The following is a 14,779-nucleotide window of genomic DNA, read 5'->3' as shown; positions in this document are numbered from 1 at the left end:
GTGTGGGGCACATGACCTGGCCACGACGGTCAACAGCATCCTCCACCTCCACCCGTAGGAGCCAGGCAAATGGCGGACGCGGGGAGGGAGAATGGACGTGTGGCTTCTTATTTTGGAATCCCGCTGCTGCAGGTAGAACCTTCGTCAAATCTGAGAAGGACGTTATCGAATGGATTCGCCAAAACGTTACGAGTGGTTATCTGTGGTCAACGGACTGTGGGTCGTCTCCCTTCATTTTTACTTTGTATATGTCCTCGTTAAAGAAACGAATTTGTATTTATTCTGTAGTCAGAAGCGACGAGTTGCTTCACGTGATTGTGCATCGTGGCTGTGTTCAGCTTCATGGACAACGCGAGAATGCGGACACACGCACGCACACATGCCCCCGAATCCTGCACACGCGCCCCTGAATTCTGCTCACAATGTGCGAGAAGGGCTCTCGGTCTAAGCACGCCTGCTCTAGAAGCCACCAGCCCGGCCAGAAACTGTGTCTCACGCTCTTCGGGGAGACTCGGCCCCGTCCCCGACGGGAGGCCCTTCACCCTCAGCCTCGTCACTATGAAACCCAGAGGGTGGACTCAACCTCCTCAGCTCCCACGTCCGCTGACCAAAGACCTCGGTCTTTGTGCCGATGGCCGGCGGGGTTTTCATGGCCACGAAAGGAAGAAGTCGTGGCTTCAGGGACGAGGGACACGGCGGGCGTTCCCCAGAGGCGAGGTGCTTCTCCCAGGGCGCTGCGTGCTCTGCAGCCTCACGACGCAGCACAGAAGCCCACGGTCCTGTCTGCAAACGCGCAGCAGCTGCTCTGGGGCAGAAGCTGACACGGCGACGATGGACACGAAAACGGACATGACCGTCCCCTTCTCCCAGCTGCCGAGCCCTCCGCCTCCTCTTCGAGGAGCCCCCAGCCCCCACCGAATAATGCCTGGGAGGGAGGCGGGGCGGGGCAGGGTGAGGCCCCGGATGGACGCTAAGCGGAGGCAGGAGCAGACCTGGCACCACCGGGACAGGACGAGGGGGGTGGCCCAGCGGCGCGGACATTTGCCATCAGTTTCTCACTAACTTTCCACTGTGCGTCCCTCACGCGCCACAGTCCACTATGCGCGGAGCGGGCGGCGGACGTGGGCGTCATGGCAGCAGCTACGCCGGGCAGACGCTCTGAGGGTGCAGGCAGCTCAGCGTGCATCTGAGCTCAGTGTGTAGCTGGGGTCAGGGCTGTGAGCGTGGTTTGCGAGATGGTCCCTGCTCAGCACACAGCACGGTGCCTCTGCGGGGAGTGGGGGCGCACACACGTGCGAGCACTGAGCAATTCCCAGGGGTCTAACCAAGCTGGAGGGACAGAGATTCCAAAGCATCTAAGTGTCCTACAGCGCAGCCACATGTGCCAGGGGCCAGGCAGGGCACGCCCCTCGCTGTGGTCCAGCTGAGTGCTTCGCACACTCGCTCTCACGTGCTCCGTAACAACACTGTCAGGTGGTTTCCATTATCACAGCCTTTGCTTTGCGACAGAGGAAGCTGAGCCCGAGATCACACAGCTGGTCAACCGCGGAGCCAGGTCTTGACCCGAGCAGTCACCTCCATGACCCCGATCTGAGCCCCTGGCTCTCCAGAGACTGCCATCTCTGGAGCTCCTGCTATGCCTGAGGCACCATGCTAGGTCCTTGTATGGGTCATCTCATCTGGGCCTCACAGCTGTCCTCATGAAGGGAGCCTCGTTAGCCCTGACTCACACGTGTAGCTCCTGAGTCTGAGGGGTTAAGTAGCTTGTCTGTACTCTGCCGGCAGATAAGTGGCAGAGGTAGCCTTAGGCCCAGGAGAGACCCATGTTCCTTCTTTTAATCTGGGTGCGTACACCAAGGCTGTGTGGTGTTTTCAGTTTTAAAAGTTGCATTATTGGGTTCCAGTCAAGATGGCATAGAAGGTAGACGCTGTGCTCGCCCCTCACAACCACATCAAAATTACAATGAAACTACCAAACCATCACTGGGAATCGCCTGAGGTCTGGCTGAACAGAAGTCCTGCAGCTGGGGACACACATAAGAGGTCACCTCGAGACTGGTGGGAGGGGCAGAGACGCGAAACAGCCTAGCCCCACACCAGGCTCCCCAGCTTGGGGCACCAGTGCCGGGGAGAGGAGTCCCCATAGCAGCTAGCTGTGAAAACCAGCGGAGGCTGTGGCCGAGAGGAGGGCTGAGGGAGTCGCAGACGTCCCTTCAAAGGGCTCTCACGTGCCGACTTACTTGTTAATGACTCACTCGCTGGGGCAGCTGCTCGAGGAGCACCAGGGACACGCAGGGAGGGACTGAGCGGTCTGGCTCCAGGGCAAGGGCTGGAGGAGTGGCTTCCTCCCGGACAGAAGTGCTGGCAGCATCCGTTGTTCCTCTGTGGAGCCCTCGCCCTTCCCGGCGTGCCGACGCGGGCGCCGCATGTGTGAGTTGCCAACCTGGTTAACACAGGTTGCCCCGCCCCTCCCAACATGCGGGCCTCCAGTGGATTTTTATACAAACGGCCTCTTTGTTCACGCTGCGGACTTTCCTAAAATCTCTCAAAGGCTCACAAAACCCAAAGCAGCAGCTCTGGCCTTGGTGTGCCCCGCACCTCTTGCTGAGCAGCCCCAAGCCCGGCACTAGTGGCAGCTGGCCTCGGTTCCTGGCTTGGCCTCTCGAGGCACCTATTAGCCCAGCACAGGTGGCAGCCACCTGCGGATTGCTTGATGACCCTTACCAGATGGCTTAACTGAACTGGCCTACAGCTGAGTTCCTCCCAGGAGACCCTTGGGCCAGCACACCCGGTGGCCTGATTCAACTGGAGCTGGAGCACCACCCAGGGCTGCATCTGAGGAGGACACACCTGAAAGGCAGACAGGGCAGCCACTGGAGCCCTGCTAACGTGAATCTTGCCCCACAGGTTCAGCCCCTCACCAGAGAGTCTTCACGACCAATCAGCCTGCGGGTCAGTCCCTCCCACTGACGTGCAAGCAGCGGTCAAGGCTCAGCTACAACTGGAGGGCACACACAACCCACAAGGGACACGCCTGGAGCACCTGGCTTGGGTGACCAAGGAAGACTGCACCAATGAGTCCCACAGGACACCTACTCATAAAGCCACTCTACTAAGACCAGGAGACTTAGGAGCCCTAGAAACAAACGCAGGGAGGCAGCCAAATGAGGAGACAAAGAGACATGTCTCACATGAAAGAACAGAAAACTCCAGAAAAAAATAAAATGGAGACAAGCAATCTACCAGACGCAGAATTCAAAACACTGGTTATAAGGACGCTCAATGAATGGAGGGGAAGAGTAGATGAACTAAGGGAGAACTCGAAGGGAGAGATAGAAAACATAAAAACGGAAATGGAAAACATAAAAGAGAACCAGTCAGAAACGAGGAACATAACGTCTGAGATGAAAAGCACATTCGAGGAAATCAAGGGTGGAACACGTAGAGGATCAAATCAGTGACACAGAGGACGGGGTAGCGGAGAACAGCCGATCAGAATAGAACAAGAAAGAAATCCAAAAAAATGAGGACAGTTTAAGGGGCTGCTGGGACATCAAGCAGAACAACATTCGCACCATAGGGGTACTAGGAGGAGAAGAGAGAGCGCAAAACCTGAAAACCTATTTGAAGAAATAATGACAGAAAACTTCCGTGACCTGGTGAAGGAAATAGACACACGAGCCCAGAAAGCATAGAGAATCCCCAACAAGACGAACCCAGAGAGGCCCACGCCAAGACACGTCATCATTAATGCCAAAGGTTAAAGACAAAGAGAGAAGCTTAAAAGCAGCAAGAGAAAAGCATCTCATTGCCTACAAGGGAGCTCCCACAGGACTGTCAGCTGATCTCTCAACAGAAACTTTGCAGGCCGGAAGGGCTTGGCACAAAATATTCAGTGATGAAAAGCCAGGACCTACAACCAAGATGACTCTACCCAGCAAAGCTATCATTTAGAATCGAGCGACAAGGAAGGAGCTTCCCAGACAAGAAAAAGCTAAAGGAGTTCATCACCACCGAGCCAGTATTACAGGAAATGCTGAAGGGACTTCTTTAAGAAGAAAATATGTATCAAAAATATAAATAATAAAATGGCAATGACTACATATCTATCCATAAGGATTTCAAAAGAAAAAGAATTACTATGGCCACGCCCCCCTGAACAAGCCCGATCCGGTCTGATCTCAGAAGCTAAGCAGGGTCGGGCCTGGTTAGTACTTGGATGGGAGACCACCTAGGAAGACCAGGTGCTGTAGGAGTAAAAAATAAAAAAATAAGGGATTGTAAGCTGACAAGGTCCTTGCCATCTGTGAGGTCAACCAAGGGTTGCCTCGCCTAAAAAAAGAAAAAAAAAAGAAAAAGAATTAAATGCTCCAATCAAAAGACAGGAGGGCCGAATGGATAAGAAAACCAGACCCTTACGGGAGGTGGGGGCTCTATGAACACAAGGCGGGGTGTAAGGGCAGCTCCTCCTGGTGGCCTGGGCTCACGCTGTCCCCGACCACACGGGGGCGCTTCGCCTCCTGGCAGCCGGCCAAGCTGAACAGGTGCGGCCCTGGGGAGCCAAACCGGAAGCTGGCACTAATGGCCTCCCGCGAAGCTGCCCTTTTAAAGTGAAAGGTTCACGCCAAGGTCAAGTCTACAACTCTCCTCCGGTTTTCCCGGGCCCTGCAGCTCTTCTCGCCAGCACCGTCTTCTGGCCGGGGGCTCCCTCCATGACAACATGGAAACTGGGGACCAGAGAGCCTGCACGTGCCACCCCTCGGGGCCCCTGAGCACACAGCCACGGGGGCCACGCCGCGACCCCAGCCGTCTGCCATCCACCCACGCGTGACCCGCCTGGTCCTGGGCAGGCAGAGCAATGTCCGGCCGCTGAAACTGACCCCGCACTCGACAGGAAGACCGGGCTCAGAAAGCCAACGCCACAGGGGAGGAGGTGCCAGGCACCAAAAGCGGAGGTCACTTCTCCGAGGACAACGGAGCAGGCCGTCCGAGATCACCGGCTAAGTTCATGCTGCCGTGGCTGCGACGCACCACGGCGGAGGCGACGTGACCCCGATCGAATCAACGATACGGAGTATGGCGCCCGTTAACTCAGCGCCACGGTCTCCCTAACTTTCCACGTGCGTCGCACTGTCCTGGGTGCATACGGCAGGGGCCCGCCCTTGGGGATGGTGACACGATCTGGGAAGGACGGACTGAGAGGCAGCGCTTCAGTGCGATGTGGGGTGTCTGGGGACACAGACATGCCATCACGGGGGCAGGAAGGGGAGAGCCTGGGCCAGCTGGGGAGAGGAGGGTGCTGACGGCGACAGCCAGCAGCGTGGACAGGAGGCTCGTCGTGTGCAGGGACTGTTCGCGGCACTTCACGCGCATTCGGCTAGGAACCCGCACGGCCACCCGGTGAGGCCGGAACCAGCGCTGTCCCCATTCTAAGTGGGAGGAACCAGGGATCAGGGAGGTGAGTGAATGAGCCTAGGGTGACACGGGATTTGAACACAGGCCGCCGGCTCCTGCCTGGAATCCCCGATGCCGATGCCGAGTGAGGAGGATGGAAGAGGAAGCGTGGGCGACGGCCCCACGGCGTGGGTGGGGGCGGAAGAGGACGTGGCCTGTGATTTGCCTGAACCCAAAGCTGGGTCTAGACCAGGGGAGATGAGGCAGAAGGGGAGGTGGTGGCCTCGACGACGCCCCCACGGCTGTCTGGGCATCATCCTTTGTGGGTCCCACCCCCTCCTGTTGCCATGGAAATGCTCCACCAATGTGAGTGACTGAATGATGGGAAAACGGCCAGCCAGATAGCGGCTTAGAACCTCAGATTTCTGCAAATGCTCCTCTCATCGTGCTCACAACGAGCCCATGAAGAAGATGCCGGGTCCTCTATGTTTGACACAAGGAAAGCGACGCTCAGGTTAAGTGAGTTTCCTCAGGGTCTGGCAATCAGTAAGCGATGGGGCCCGGTCTCGAACCTCCATCCACAGCCTGTCTGTTTTCCACCACATTCTCCCCCAAATCTAGTACCGGAGGGACGACTGGAGACCCCGGAAACCGTGGCTACCGCGGCCGAGCTAGCACTTTTCTGAAAAACGAAAAGGGCGGGCGCCTGACGTATCGAGTCTATTTTTCTGAAGAATTTTCCAGAACTTGGCTCTCTGGGAGGAGATCCGTCCAAGCTGCCTGGAACGGACCTGGTAAACATGCGCCGGAGATAACTAGCTAATGAGCTGCCGTCGGCGCCAATCATCTGTGCCGATGGAAGGGACGCCAGGCAGAAGCGTGTCCCGGAGAAGCGGGGACACGGCCTGCTCCCCGGCCGTGGAGCCCGGGCCGGCCCGCACGCACGAAGCTGCCTGGTGGCCTTTCCGCCTCCCGCCAGGGGCCGGTTTAGTGGGGCATCTGGGAGGTCGACGCTCTCAGCCCCCTGCACCTCCTGCCCCGGCCAGAAGCCACCGGACGGGGACTGTGCCCGCAGCCGAGAAAGTGTGACACACGAGGGGCCAGGATGCAGTGGTGTGGACGGACGTCCCACCCGCTGGAGCCAGGACGCGCCGGGTGGGGACAGCAGCGGAGGGCGACACCGGCTGCGGAGGAGGGGAGTGTCCTGTGGCCCCGGGGGGAGCTGGGGAGCGTGCCCCACGCCGGCACGAGCACTGACAGAGGGCCGCGCCGGGGCCCACGTGAGCCGGGCACTCACGCCAGCACGACCTGCCGGCGCCGAGTCCCTCCGCTTCATGCCGAAAGGCTGAGTGTGGGCGCGTCCTGCAGGTGTGGGGACAGAACCGGCCTGGATTCTCCCGCAGTGACTATTTGGTCCTGTCTGGATGCTGCCAGAATCCAAATGGCCCCCCATTCTGGAGGGGGCTCTGGGGGGAGCAGGGGACGGTCAGGGCCAACTGAGGCCGCGCTGTGCCGGGAGGGACAGGGCTCCCTGTGCGGTGGCAGCGGCAGCGACCTGAGTACCAGGCGCTGGGGCCTGTGCACCTGTTACAGAGGGCACTCTGCATCCCTTCGCTTACCCCTAAGTGTCCCTCTGCCCAGGGAATAGCACGAGGCCCACTTCACATGTAAGACGTTCAGGGAGCCGAAGCGACTGTCCAAGCTGAGGTCAGAGGTGGCCGAGCTGCTCTGACACTCAGGTCACTAGGACGGTGACTCGAAGGGCTTGCCAGGCCTGTGGGCAGCACTTTTCCTTCCTTCGATGTGAAACACTCAAGGCAGAGGCCCTTCCTCTGTCCCAGCCCCGCAGGTGGTGATAGGCCAGATGCCGGGGGCCCAGGAGGACCCGGCCGTGGAGGAACGCACAGGTACCCAGTGAGACCAGGCTGTGCCGAGGGGTCTGGATGGGTCACAAGAAGGCATCGGGGCAGGCAGGGGCAGTGGCCAGGGTGGCGGCAGAGCTAATGGGGGCAGGCCTGTGCTGGGGACACGAGCACTCTTCACGGCTTCCGATTCCAGGGCCTGGGCTGTCTGAAGCCACCGGGGCGGGGGACCTCACAGGTAGGATGGCCAGGAGCGGCGGAGCCAGCACCTCCCCTCCACAGGCCGGCGGTAGGCACTGCCCTCGAGAACGCTCACTTCCCACCTCCGGCCTGTCCTGAGCCTACAGGGACCTGGGCCTCCTCAGTCACCCCCTTCCTCGCCCCTGCGAGGAAAGTCTCTAGAGGTTTCTGGGCTGCAGGTGAGCACGTCGGGAACCACTTGGGACGACACTCCGCCAACAGGCAGAGAGGAAGGAGGCGCCGGCTCCCGAGGACCGGTGACAGAGGGAACGCAGAGCCGGTCAGATGCTCAATGCAGCCAGCTGACAGCGACATGGCCTCCCGCGCTGGGAACAGCGCTGCCTGTCAGCCCTCGCCGGAAGGCTCCGCGGCCCACGTTCAGGCCAGAATGGCTTCTGGATTATGGGTTAGAGTAAATAAGGCAGATCATCTAAGCAACATAACCATAGGGTTTTAGCTTCAAGTGACATCTGGTACCAACATATTGTCTGTCTCCGAGAAGCTCAAACTGCCAGTTGTCCCAGGATCCTCTGCCGCGCTCGGCAAGTCTCCTCCCCAGTGGCTCTGAGTCGTGGGAAAACACAAGTCTGGGTTTCCAGCTCCTCTTTGGGTCTTGGGGTCCCTGTCATCATGTAGGAGCCACTGCTGGGGACGGGCAGTGGCTCACCGCCTCTCCAAGGAGACACTGCCCGAAGGTCGGCTAGCGTCCTCTTTGGAAGGAAGGAACCTGGGCCACCACGTACCAGCCATGTGACCTAGGGGGCGAGTCACTTAGCCGCTTTATGCCTCAGTTTCCCCGTCTATGACGGGAGTAAGGACAGGCTACCCCCACGGTCCTGAAGCAGTCAGAAACCCGCTCCAACGTCTCGCCCGCCTCCCCGCGCCCGGCTGGCCTTCCTCCCAAGTACCCTTTGTGGCAGGCCTGCCTGCATCCCCCCAGCCCGCACCCCGACCCCTGCTTCAGGAAGTCAGCCTGGTTGCCAGGGAAACCAGGCCGGAGCCCCAGGATCAGGAGATGAAGAGCTGTCCTCAAAAGAGAAAGAGCAGAGGTTCGTCACGGGCCCTGACCTGACCCCGGGCCCTGACCTGACCCCGCGCCCTGTGCACGGCCAGGCATCGCTGAAGGGCCGGGTGCAGAGGACTGTGCCTGGCCTCACCGCCCTACGCCAAACCAGGCAAGTCCTCTGTGTGAGGACAGCCGACGGGGCCACGGACTGTCCTGGAAACGCTGGCCTCGACCTGACCCTCCTCTTCCATGTGTCCCCCGGATCAGGCCACCGCGAGGTCCAGGCGGCTCGGGTCTGCCCGAGGGCCGTACTTCTCAGCTCATCTGCTGTCTTCTGCATTGAGGAGACCCCAAATTTAGGGAGTGCGCCAGAAATGGGGATTCACTCCAGGACTGATGGGCAGGGTCAGTTACACCAGGTCTCACATTGTTCCCTGCACCCCAATAAATGAGCCTGTGCCTTCAGAGCTTGGTTGTCAAGTCGAGGCACTTGACATGATCTCACGAACGCATGGAGAAAGCTAGAATCTTGGATATGTCCAGGAGGTGGTAACGGCTGTCACCCAGCGAGGACACATGGATAGCGGGTCATGTACAGGGTCCCTGCTGTACCCACAGTCTGCTCTGGAAATGTGATAAGTCTCTTGCTTTAGTTACCACTAACTGGGATCATCCCTCCTTTTTTTGGACAACTGAGGACAGGGGAAACGTCAAACCCACAAGGTCCAAGGATATGTCTTGATAACAGGAAACTGTTCAAGTGGTTACTGACCCCAGATGCCTTCTGCACGGGGCCGCTGACGGGACCCAGCGAAGGGAAGTCACCAAAGTTTGCAGCACAGTTCCTGGTATGTCATAAGCACCGTGTAAATGTCCGACGATATCTAATTTCTTAAAATACTGAAATGTCCCCACCCGGAGAGCGCGCCCCTGGCTGCTCAGGGCCCAGCCCATGGCCCGTGGCCGCTCTGTACCGCTCGCCGGCTAGATTTCCATCCGGGTCATAGTGGTTTTGCCTGAGAGAAGATAAACTGAGTCCACGGATCCGCATGACCCAGGTTCTCAGAGACCCGATCAGCATCAGATGCTGTCCCTCAGCCGCGGGCTTCCCAGGCCGTCCCTCGGCAATGCCACCTCCAGAAGCCGCCGGGCCTTGCTGGCACCGCTGCTCCCGTCTTGGTTCTGGGGGGCAGGTCTCTGCTGGCTCTGGCCCCGGCATGTGGGGATGAGCTTCTTAGTCAGCTACCACCTTCCCACTCACGGCCCCGGTCCCCGACGGACAGGCACACAACGGAGACGGGGGTGCAAGCCCGAAGCAGGGGCCTACGAAGCCCAGCCCGCTTCACCCAACGGGTATGAAAGCACCGGTCAGGGTTTTCAGGTCGGGGTCTGAATCAGCCCAGGGGAGAGACCTCTGGGGTCCAAGCCGGGACCTCGCTCAGCGTCCCTGTCCCCACGCTGCAAGACCTCACGGAGGCCCTCGTGCCACCGAGGACAGCGCAGGAGGGCCTGGGGGACGGTCACCCCTGGGTCTCGCGGACGAAGGGCAGCACGCAGTAACTCCCCACTCCGCCTGCTCCTTCCTGCAGACGCCCCACGAGTCAGGAAGCACCTAGTGTACACGGGGCACCCTGTCACTCCGGCAGGTGGGCGTGTGCAAGCCCCTGGCCTCACGCCATCAAGGGCTGGTCTACGTCCGCTCCCACGAGGGCGTCCACGTGTCCGGCCCCGGGCCAGGCCCTCTCCGCAGCGCCCCAGTTCATTCTCGCGACCATCCTATGAGATACATACTAGGGTTACCCCATTTTGCGGATGTGGAGGCTGAGGCCCAGAGAGGTTACATCATCTCCCCCACGCACTAGCTCTAATGAGTCGGGAGCCGGGACGTGGGCCCAAAGCCATCAGACTCCGGAGACTGTGTTTTTGGGAAAACCGCTTAACGTGCCTTCATTGTTAAACTGGCGTCAGACAGATGAGATGTAAAACAAACAAGCAAACGAACGAACCAAAACCGTTTTCTAATTACAAAATAAAACTGCAGAAATTCACCATAAAGGATCAGGATCAGCTGTGCCCGGTCTGACGGTCACTCAGCCCGAACACGGTGGACAGCCCCCAGACCCTGGGCACCTGTCCTGCCGTGGGCAGCGGGGCCCTCGGGACGGCGCCCTGGGCCAGTCCCTGTCCTGGCCAGACTCCTGCTCTCCCTCTCAGGGTCCTGCCCCTCCACGTTCCCAGGCGACGAGCTGGTTTAGTGACGAGACACGCTGTGCACATGCGCAAGCGCGCTGTGAAATCCCATGTCCCTCACGTGCAGCTGCAGGTCCGGATGACATCCCAGCCTGTTCAACAGGGTTAATAGCTACTTAATAGCCACTTCACAGAGCTGAGGAGATTAAACGTGTGAAGAGACAGCACAAGCACCGGCTTTGTCAACTTAGCAATTAAGTACACAACTGAGTTTATTTCCATCCGGGTGTGAACGACCACTAGGGATTTTGCATTTTAAAAGATCCTTGCATTGTTTTTGTTAATTAAATGTATTAAGGTAACAATATTGTTGCTGGGGATGTAAACTGGTACGACCGCTAAGAAAAACAATGTGGCTCTCCTTAAAAAAATAAAGAACTACCATCTGATCCAGCAATTCCTCTTCTGGGTGTTTACCCCCCAAATATGAAAACACTAACTCGAAAAGCTATCTGCACCCCCACGCTCACTGAAACGTTGGTCATAACAGCCAAGACCTGGAGACACCCGAAGCGCCCGTCGACGGACGACGGGATAAAGAGGCGACACTCGCATTTTAGAAGAGGAATCTGACGAGACGAGCGGTGCTCAGATGCGTGGGCTGTTGAGGCGGCATTGGAAATTCAGGCGCCGCCCCCCCAGCACCCCAGCAGCCGGGAGGCCTGGCGTCCCGCTCGCCCCCCGAGAGCGCCAGTCCCGCTGTGTCCCGCCCGCTGTGTCCCGCCGGCTGTGAGCCTCCGGCTGGCCTCGCCTGCCTCTCACTCAAGCGTCTCCCTGAACAGCCACACAGAGACGGGCTGGTGTTTCCCGGCACAGGCGGCTGCTGAGCAGGGGACAAGGAGCCGGGGCCTGCATGCAGATGGGCACAGCGGTGACAGCTCAGCGCTGCCACGTGGGCGGGCCCTCCAGAAAGAGTAGCAGCAGGATCCAAACCGACGTCCACCAAAGAAGGCCCAACGCAGGCCAAAAGGTGGCGGCATGAGAGCCGCTTCATCACCTACCGTGCGGGGCATCACCCCTGCAGGTGGCCCTCGGCCTGCAAACCCGTCACATACCAATCACGGGACAGCAAAGCCATCGGACAGACGCTGCTTATCCTTTGACACTCAGCCAAAGGCTCCCTGTGTGCACACTCCGTGCCGGGCACTTTGGGGCTATGATGACAAAAACAGTTTCTGTCGCACATTGGGACGTTGGAGGTGCTCACATTGGACTGTCTGACAGAATTCTTGAAACACACTGTGCAGACGCCGTCTAGTGCCACTCAGAGGTCAGGAAGCTGAGGTTCGGGGCAGGAGGACATCCTTGGTCAGAGCGAACGGGCGTACTCAGACCGAAGGCCATCGTTCATTTGTTCATTCGCTCACTCATTCCTTTGTTCAGCTGCTCGGTAAGTCACAGAGTAGTTGAAATTTTTCAGAATTGATTTCTTTTTTATAGATCTACCATCTTTTAGAAAAGACTGGCTGTTGAGGCCAGAGGACCCAGGGGCCTGTGAGAGAAGGTCCGTGTCGCTGACGTGGCCTCCCTGGGCAGTGGCTGTCCTCTTGCACACAGAGGAGGTGAAGAAGGTGGAAAAGTGAGCTCGTGCCTCCTCCGCACCGTGTCTGTCCTTCCTGCTCAGCTCCCAGCAGTCCGCAGACCGATTGCCCTGGGGACGCTGAGGCGGCAGCAGCCATCGCTCGCTCTCGGTCCTTCCCCCACCTCATCCCCGTGAGGTGCTCCACCCCCCACCTCACAGATGAGAACAGCGGGAGACGGGTAGGAGCTCGGCCCCGCCCGGGGCCTGCCCCGCAGCCTGCGCTGGACGCTAAGGTACACTGACAAGCGTGACGTAGAGCCTGCCATTCCTGTGGGAACATGACAGCACCGGCGGCCCCAACGTGCAGGACAAGCTGCGGCAGGGACAGTCCATGTGGCCCCCGGGCCGGCTGGAGGCGGTCAGGGTCCAGGGAGGCTTGGGACCCCCTGCGATGAGCCCAAGCCAACCAGGTCCCTAAGAACCTTTTTGAGGGGACTTTGAAAATGACAGCCCAGCCGGACCACTCTTCTTAAAACCCTTGGTGGCCCCCTGTCACCCACAGGATGAAGGACAGGCTCCTGAGTGGGGTCCATGGAGCTGTCCGTGCGCTGACCTCGTCTCCCGTGACGCCCCGATATGTACGTGCACCTGTCTCCCCCAGAATGAAAACATCTCAAAGGCAGGGCCTGTGTCCAGTTTAGTTTTCTGGACTCAGAGCCCAGAACAGGCCACCACACTTCAGTGCCTGACGTGTTTCTTACGAGAGTAAATGCATTCCCGAGGCTGAGTCACTGTCCCACAGGGGAGGCCAGTTCTGCTGTCCTCGGGGTCTCATGGCAGGGAGGGCTCAAGCCCCGCAGTGTTGGTCAGCGAAAGGAGGGAGGGTTTCAAGGGAGCGGGGCGCATGACCCCATTTCTGGGGCCCAGCCCCACGAGGCGTGCTCCCTAGGTCCTGACACAGAAGTGTCTGGGACAGTCCCTGAAGACGCTCCGTGGCCTGCCCCTCCCCCCGTCCTTGGCAATCCAGCTGGGGAGCCTGGCCCCCGCCCGGCGCCCCGCACGCGTGAAGCCTTGAGAAAGTTCTGCACAGGTGCTGAGTGCGCCACGTTCACCCCGGACGGCTTTGTAGCCGAGACAAATGCTCCTGAACTAATTTTCAAGGAGAAAAGAAGAAACACATTTCAAGCAAGAAGACCGGGTGTCTGGGCAGCGCGCCAGCCCGGAGAGTTCCGGCGGGTCCGGAAGAACCGAGTCTGCCCAGCATCATATCAGCGCGGGGGCGGGAGGCGGCCTCGCCGCCCCAAACGCTGGTCACCTCGAGGACACAGACGAGAAAGACTGAGCCTGCCCAGGACAGCACGACAGTGCAGACTCCTTATTTTAAGAGACAACAGTATGGCTTAGTGTTTTTTTTCCTGCAAAAAACCAGAAATGTGGCTGCACCGCCCAACATCATTTCAGTGTTAAGACCGGGCCACGTCCCCGAGTCCCTGGGGAACTCAAGCCCGTCGGTGGCCCTAATCCAGGTGGTCCAGAAAATAAAGGACAAGTGTCATAAGCCACCGGGGACTCCCAGAGGCCTGGCCAAGGTGACATGCTTGACGTGTGTGGTTCCCGGGGCCCAGCTCGGGCTCAGGCCTGAATTTGGAGGGTGACATTTCCCAGCCAGGGGAGGGCAGCAGAGGATGAGAGAGGCAGCGGACCCACCGAGGCAGCCCTGCTCGGCGCTCGGCCCCGGGTCTGCTGTAGCTTGTGCCCCAGCTCAGCTGGCCCTCTCAGCCGCTCAGCCCGTCACCTCCGGGAGATGGGGACGCACCTGCCCTATGACAGGTGCTGGGATGTGCAGAGGAAGAAGGTCCCCGCCTCGACATGCACTGAGAATCTCTCTGTGTCGGGTCCTGGCGCCGTCTCCGTGAATCCTCACGAAGCAGCAAGGTCGGCATCGTCATCCTCATAACACACGTGTCCCTCGGCTCAGAGAAGTCAAGTCCCTGGTCCAGAGACACACGGCCAGCAAGTGGCGGAGCCGGGCTGCGAACTCAGGCGCGTCTGTGTGCCCCGCATCGCACGCCGTCCCCGAAGCCGGGCACCTTCCTTCAGCGCCCCTGCTGGCTGACTGCGCCCAGGCGCCCGCTTGGGAGGGTGCCAGCCCCTGCGGGAACGGGGGTCGAAGCCGGAACAGGCTGAAACACTGAAGGGCGCCGGAGAGGGGAGGCAGGGGAGGGGAGCGAGGGACGCACGGCCCGGGCCGTGTGGGAACATCGTGATGCCGCCGTGAGTCACGGGGCTGGCCTCGGCGGGTGGGAGTGCCGGACACTGAGCCCCGGCGGCCCCAGGGCCCGGCGAGGGAGGCCGAGACGCAGACGCAGATTCCGGCGGCCCTGGAGGCTGGTGGGCGGAGGAGGACAGGGGCTGGGAGCTGTCTAGGAGACCAGGGTGGGCGGAGAGCAGAGGACGCCTCGTGAACCCCATCGCCACCAACCCCGTGGAGGGCCAAACGGTGAC

At 59.6% G+C, this 14,779-nt stretch overlaps 1 protein-coding gene and 1 pseudogene across 1 annotated transcript in view; one reads left to right on the top strand and one right to left on the bottom strand.

The window, feature by feature from the left end:
• Positions 1-14,779, bottom strand: part of FAM78B (family with sequence similarity 78 member B) — a 44,553-nt gene that overhangs the window by 6,311 nt on the left and 23,463 nt on the right. The window lies entirely within an intron of this gene.
• LOC120617863 (uncharacterized) lies at positions 4,138-4,256 on the top strand (annotated as a pseudogene).

Source organism: Pteropus medius, unplaced genomic scaffold, assembly GCF_902729225.1.
Source record: "Pteropus medius unplaced genomic scaffold, Ma_sr-lr_union100, whole genome shotgun sequence".
NCBI classification, from domain to species: domain Eukaryota; kingdom Metazoa; phylum Chordata; class Mammalia; order Chiroptera; family Pteropodidae; genus Pteropus; species Pteropus medius.
Note: the sequence above shows the minus strand (reverse complement) of the source record. Positions and strands in the feature narration are given on the sequence as shown.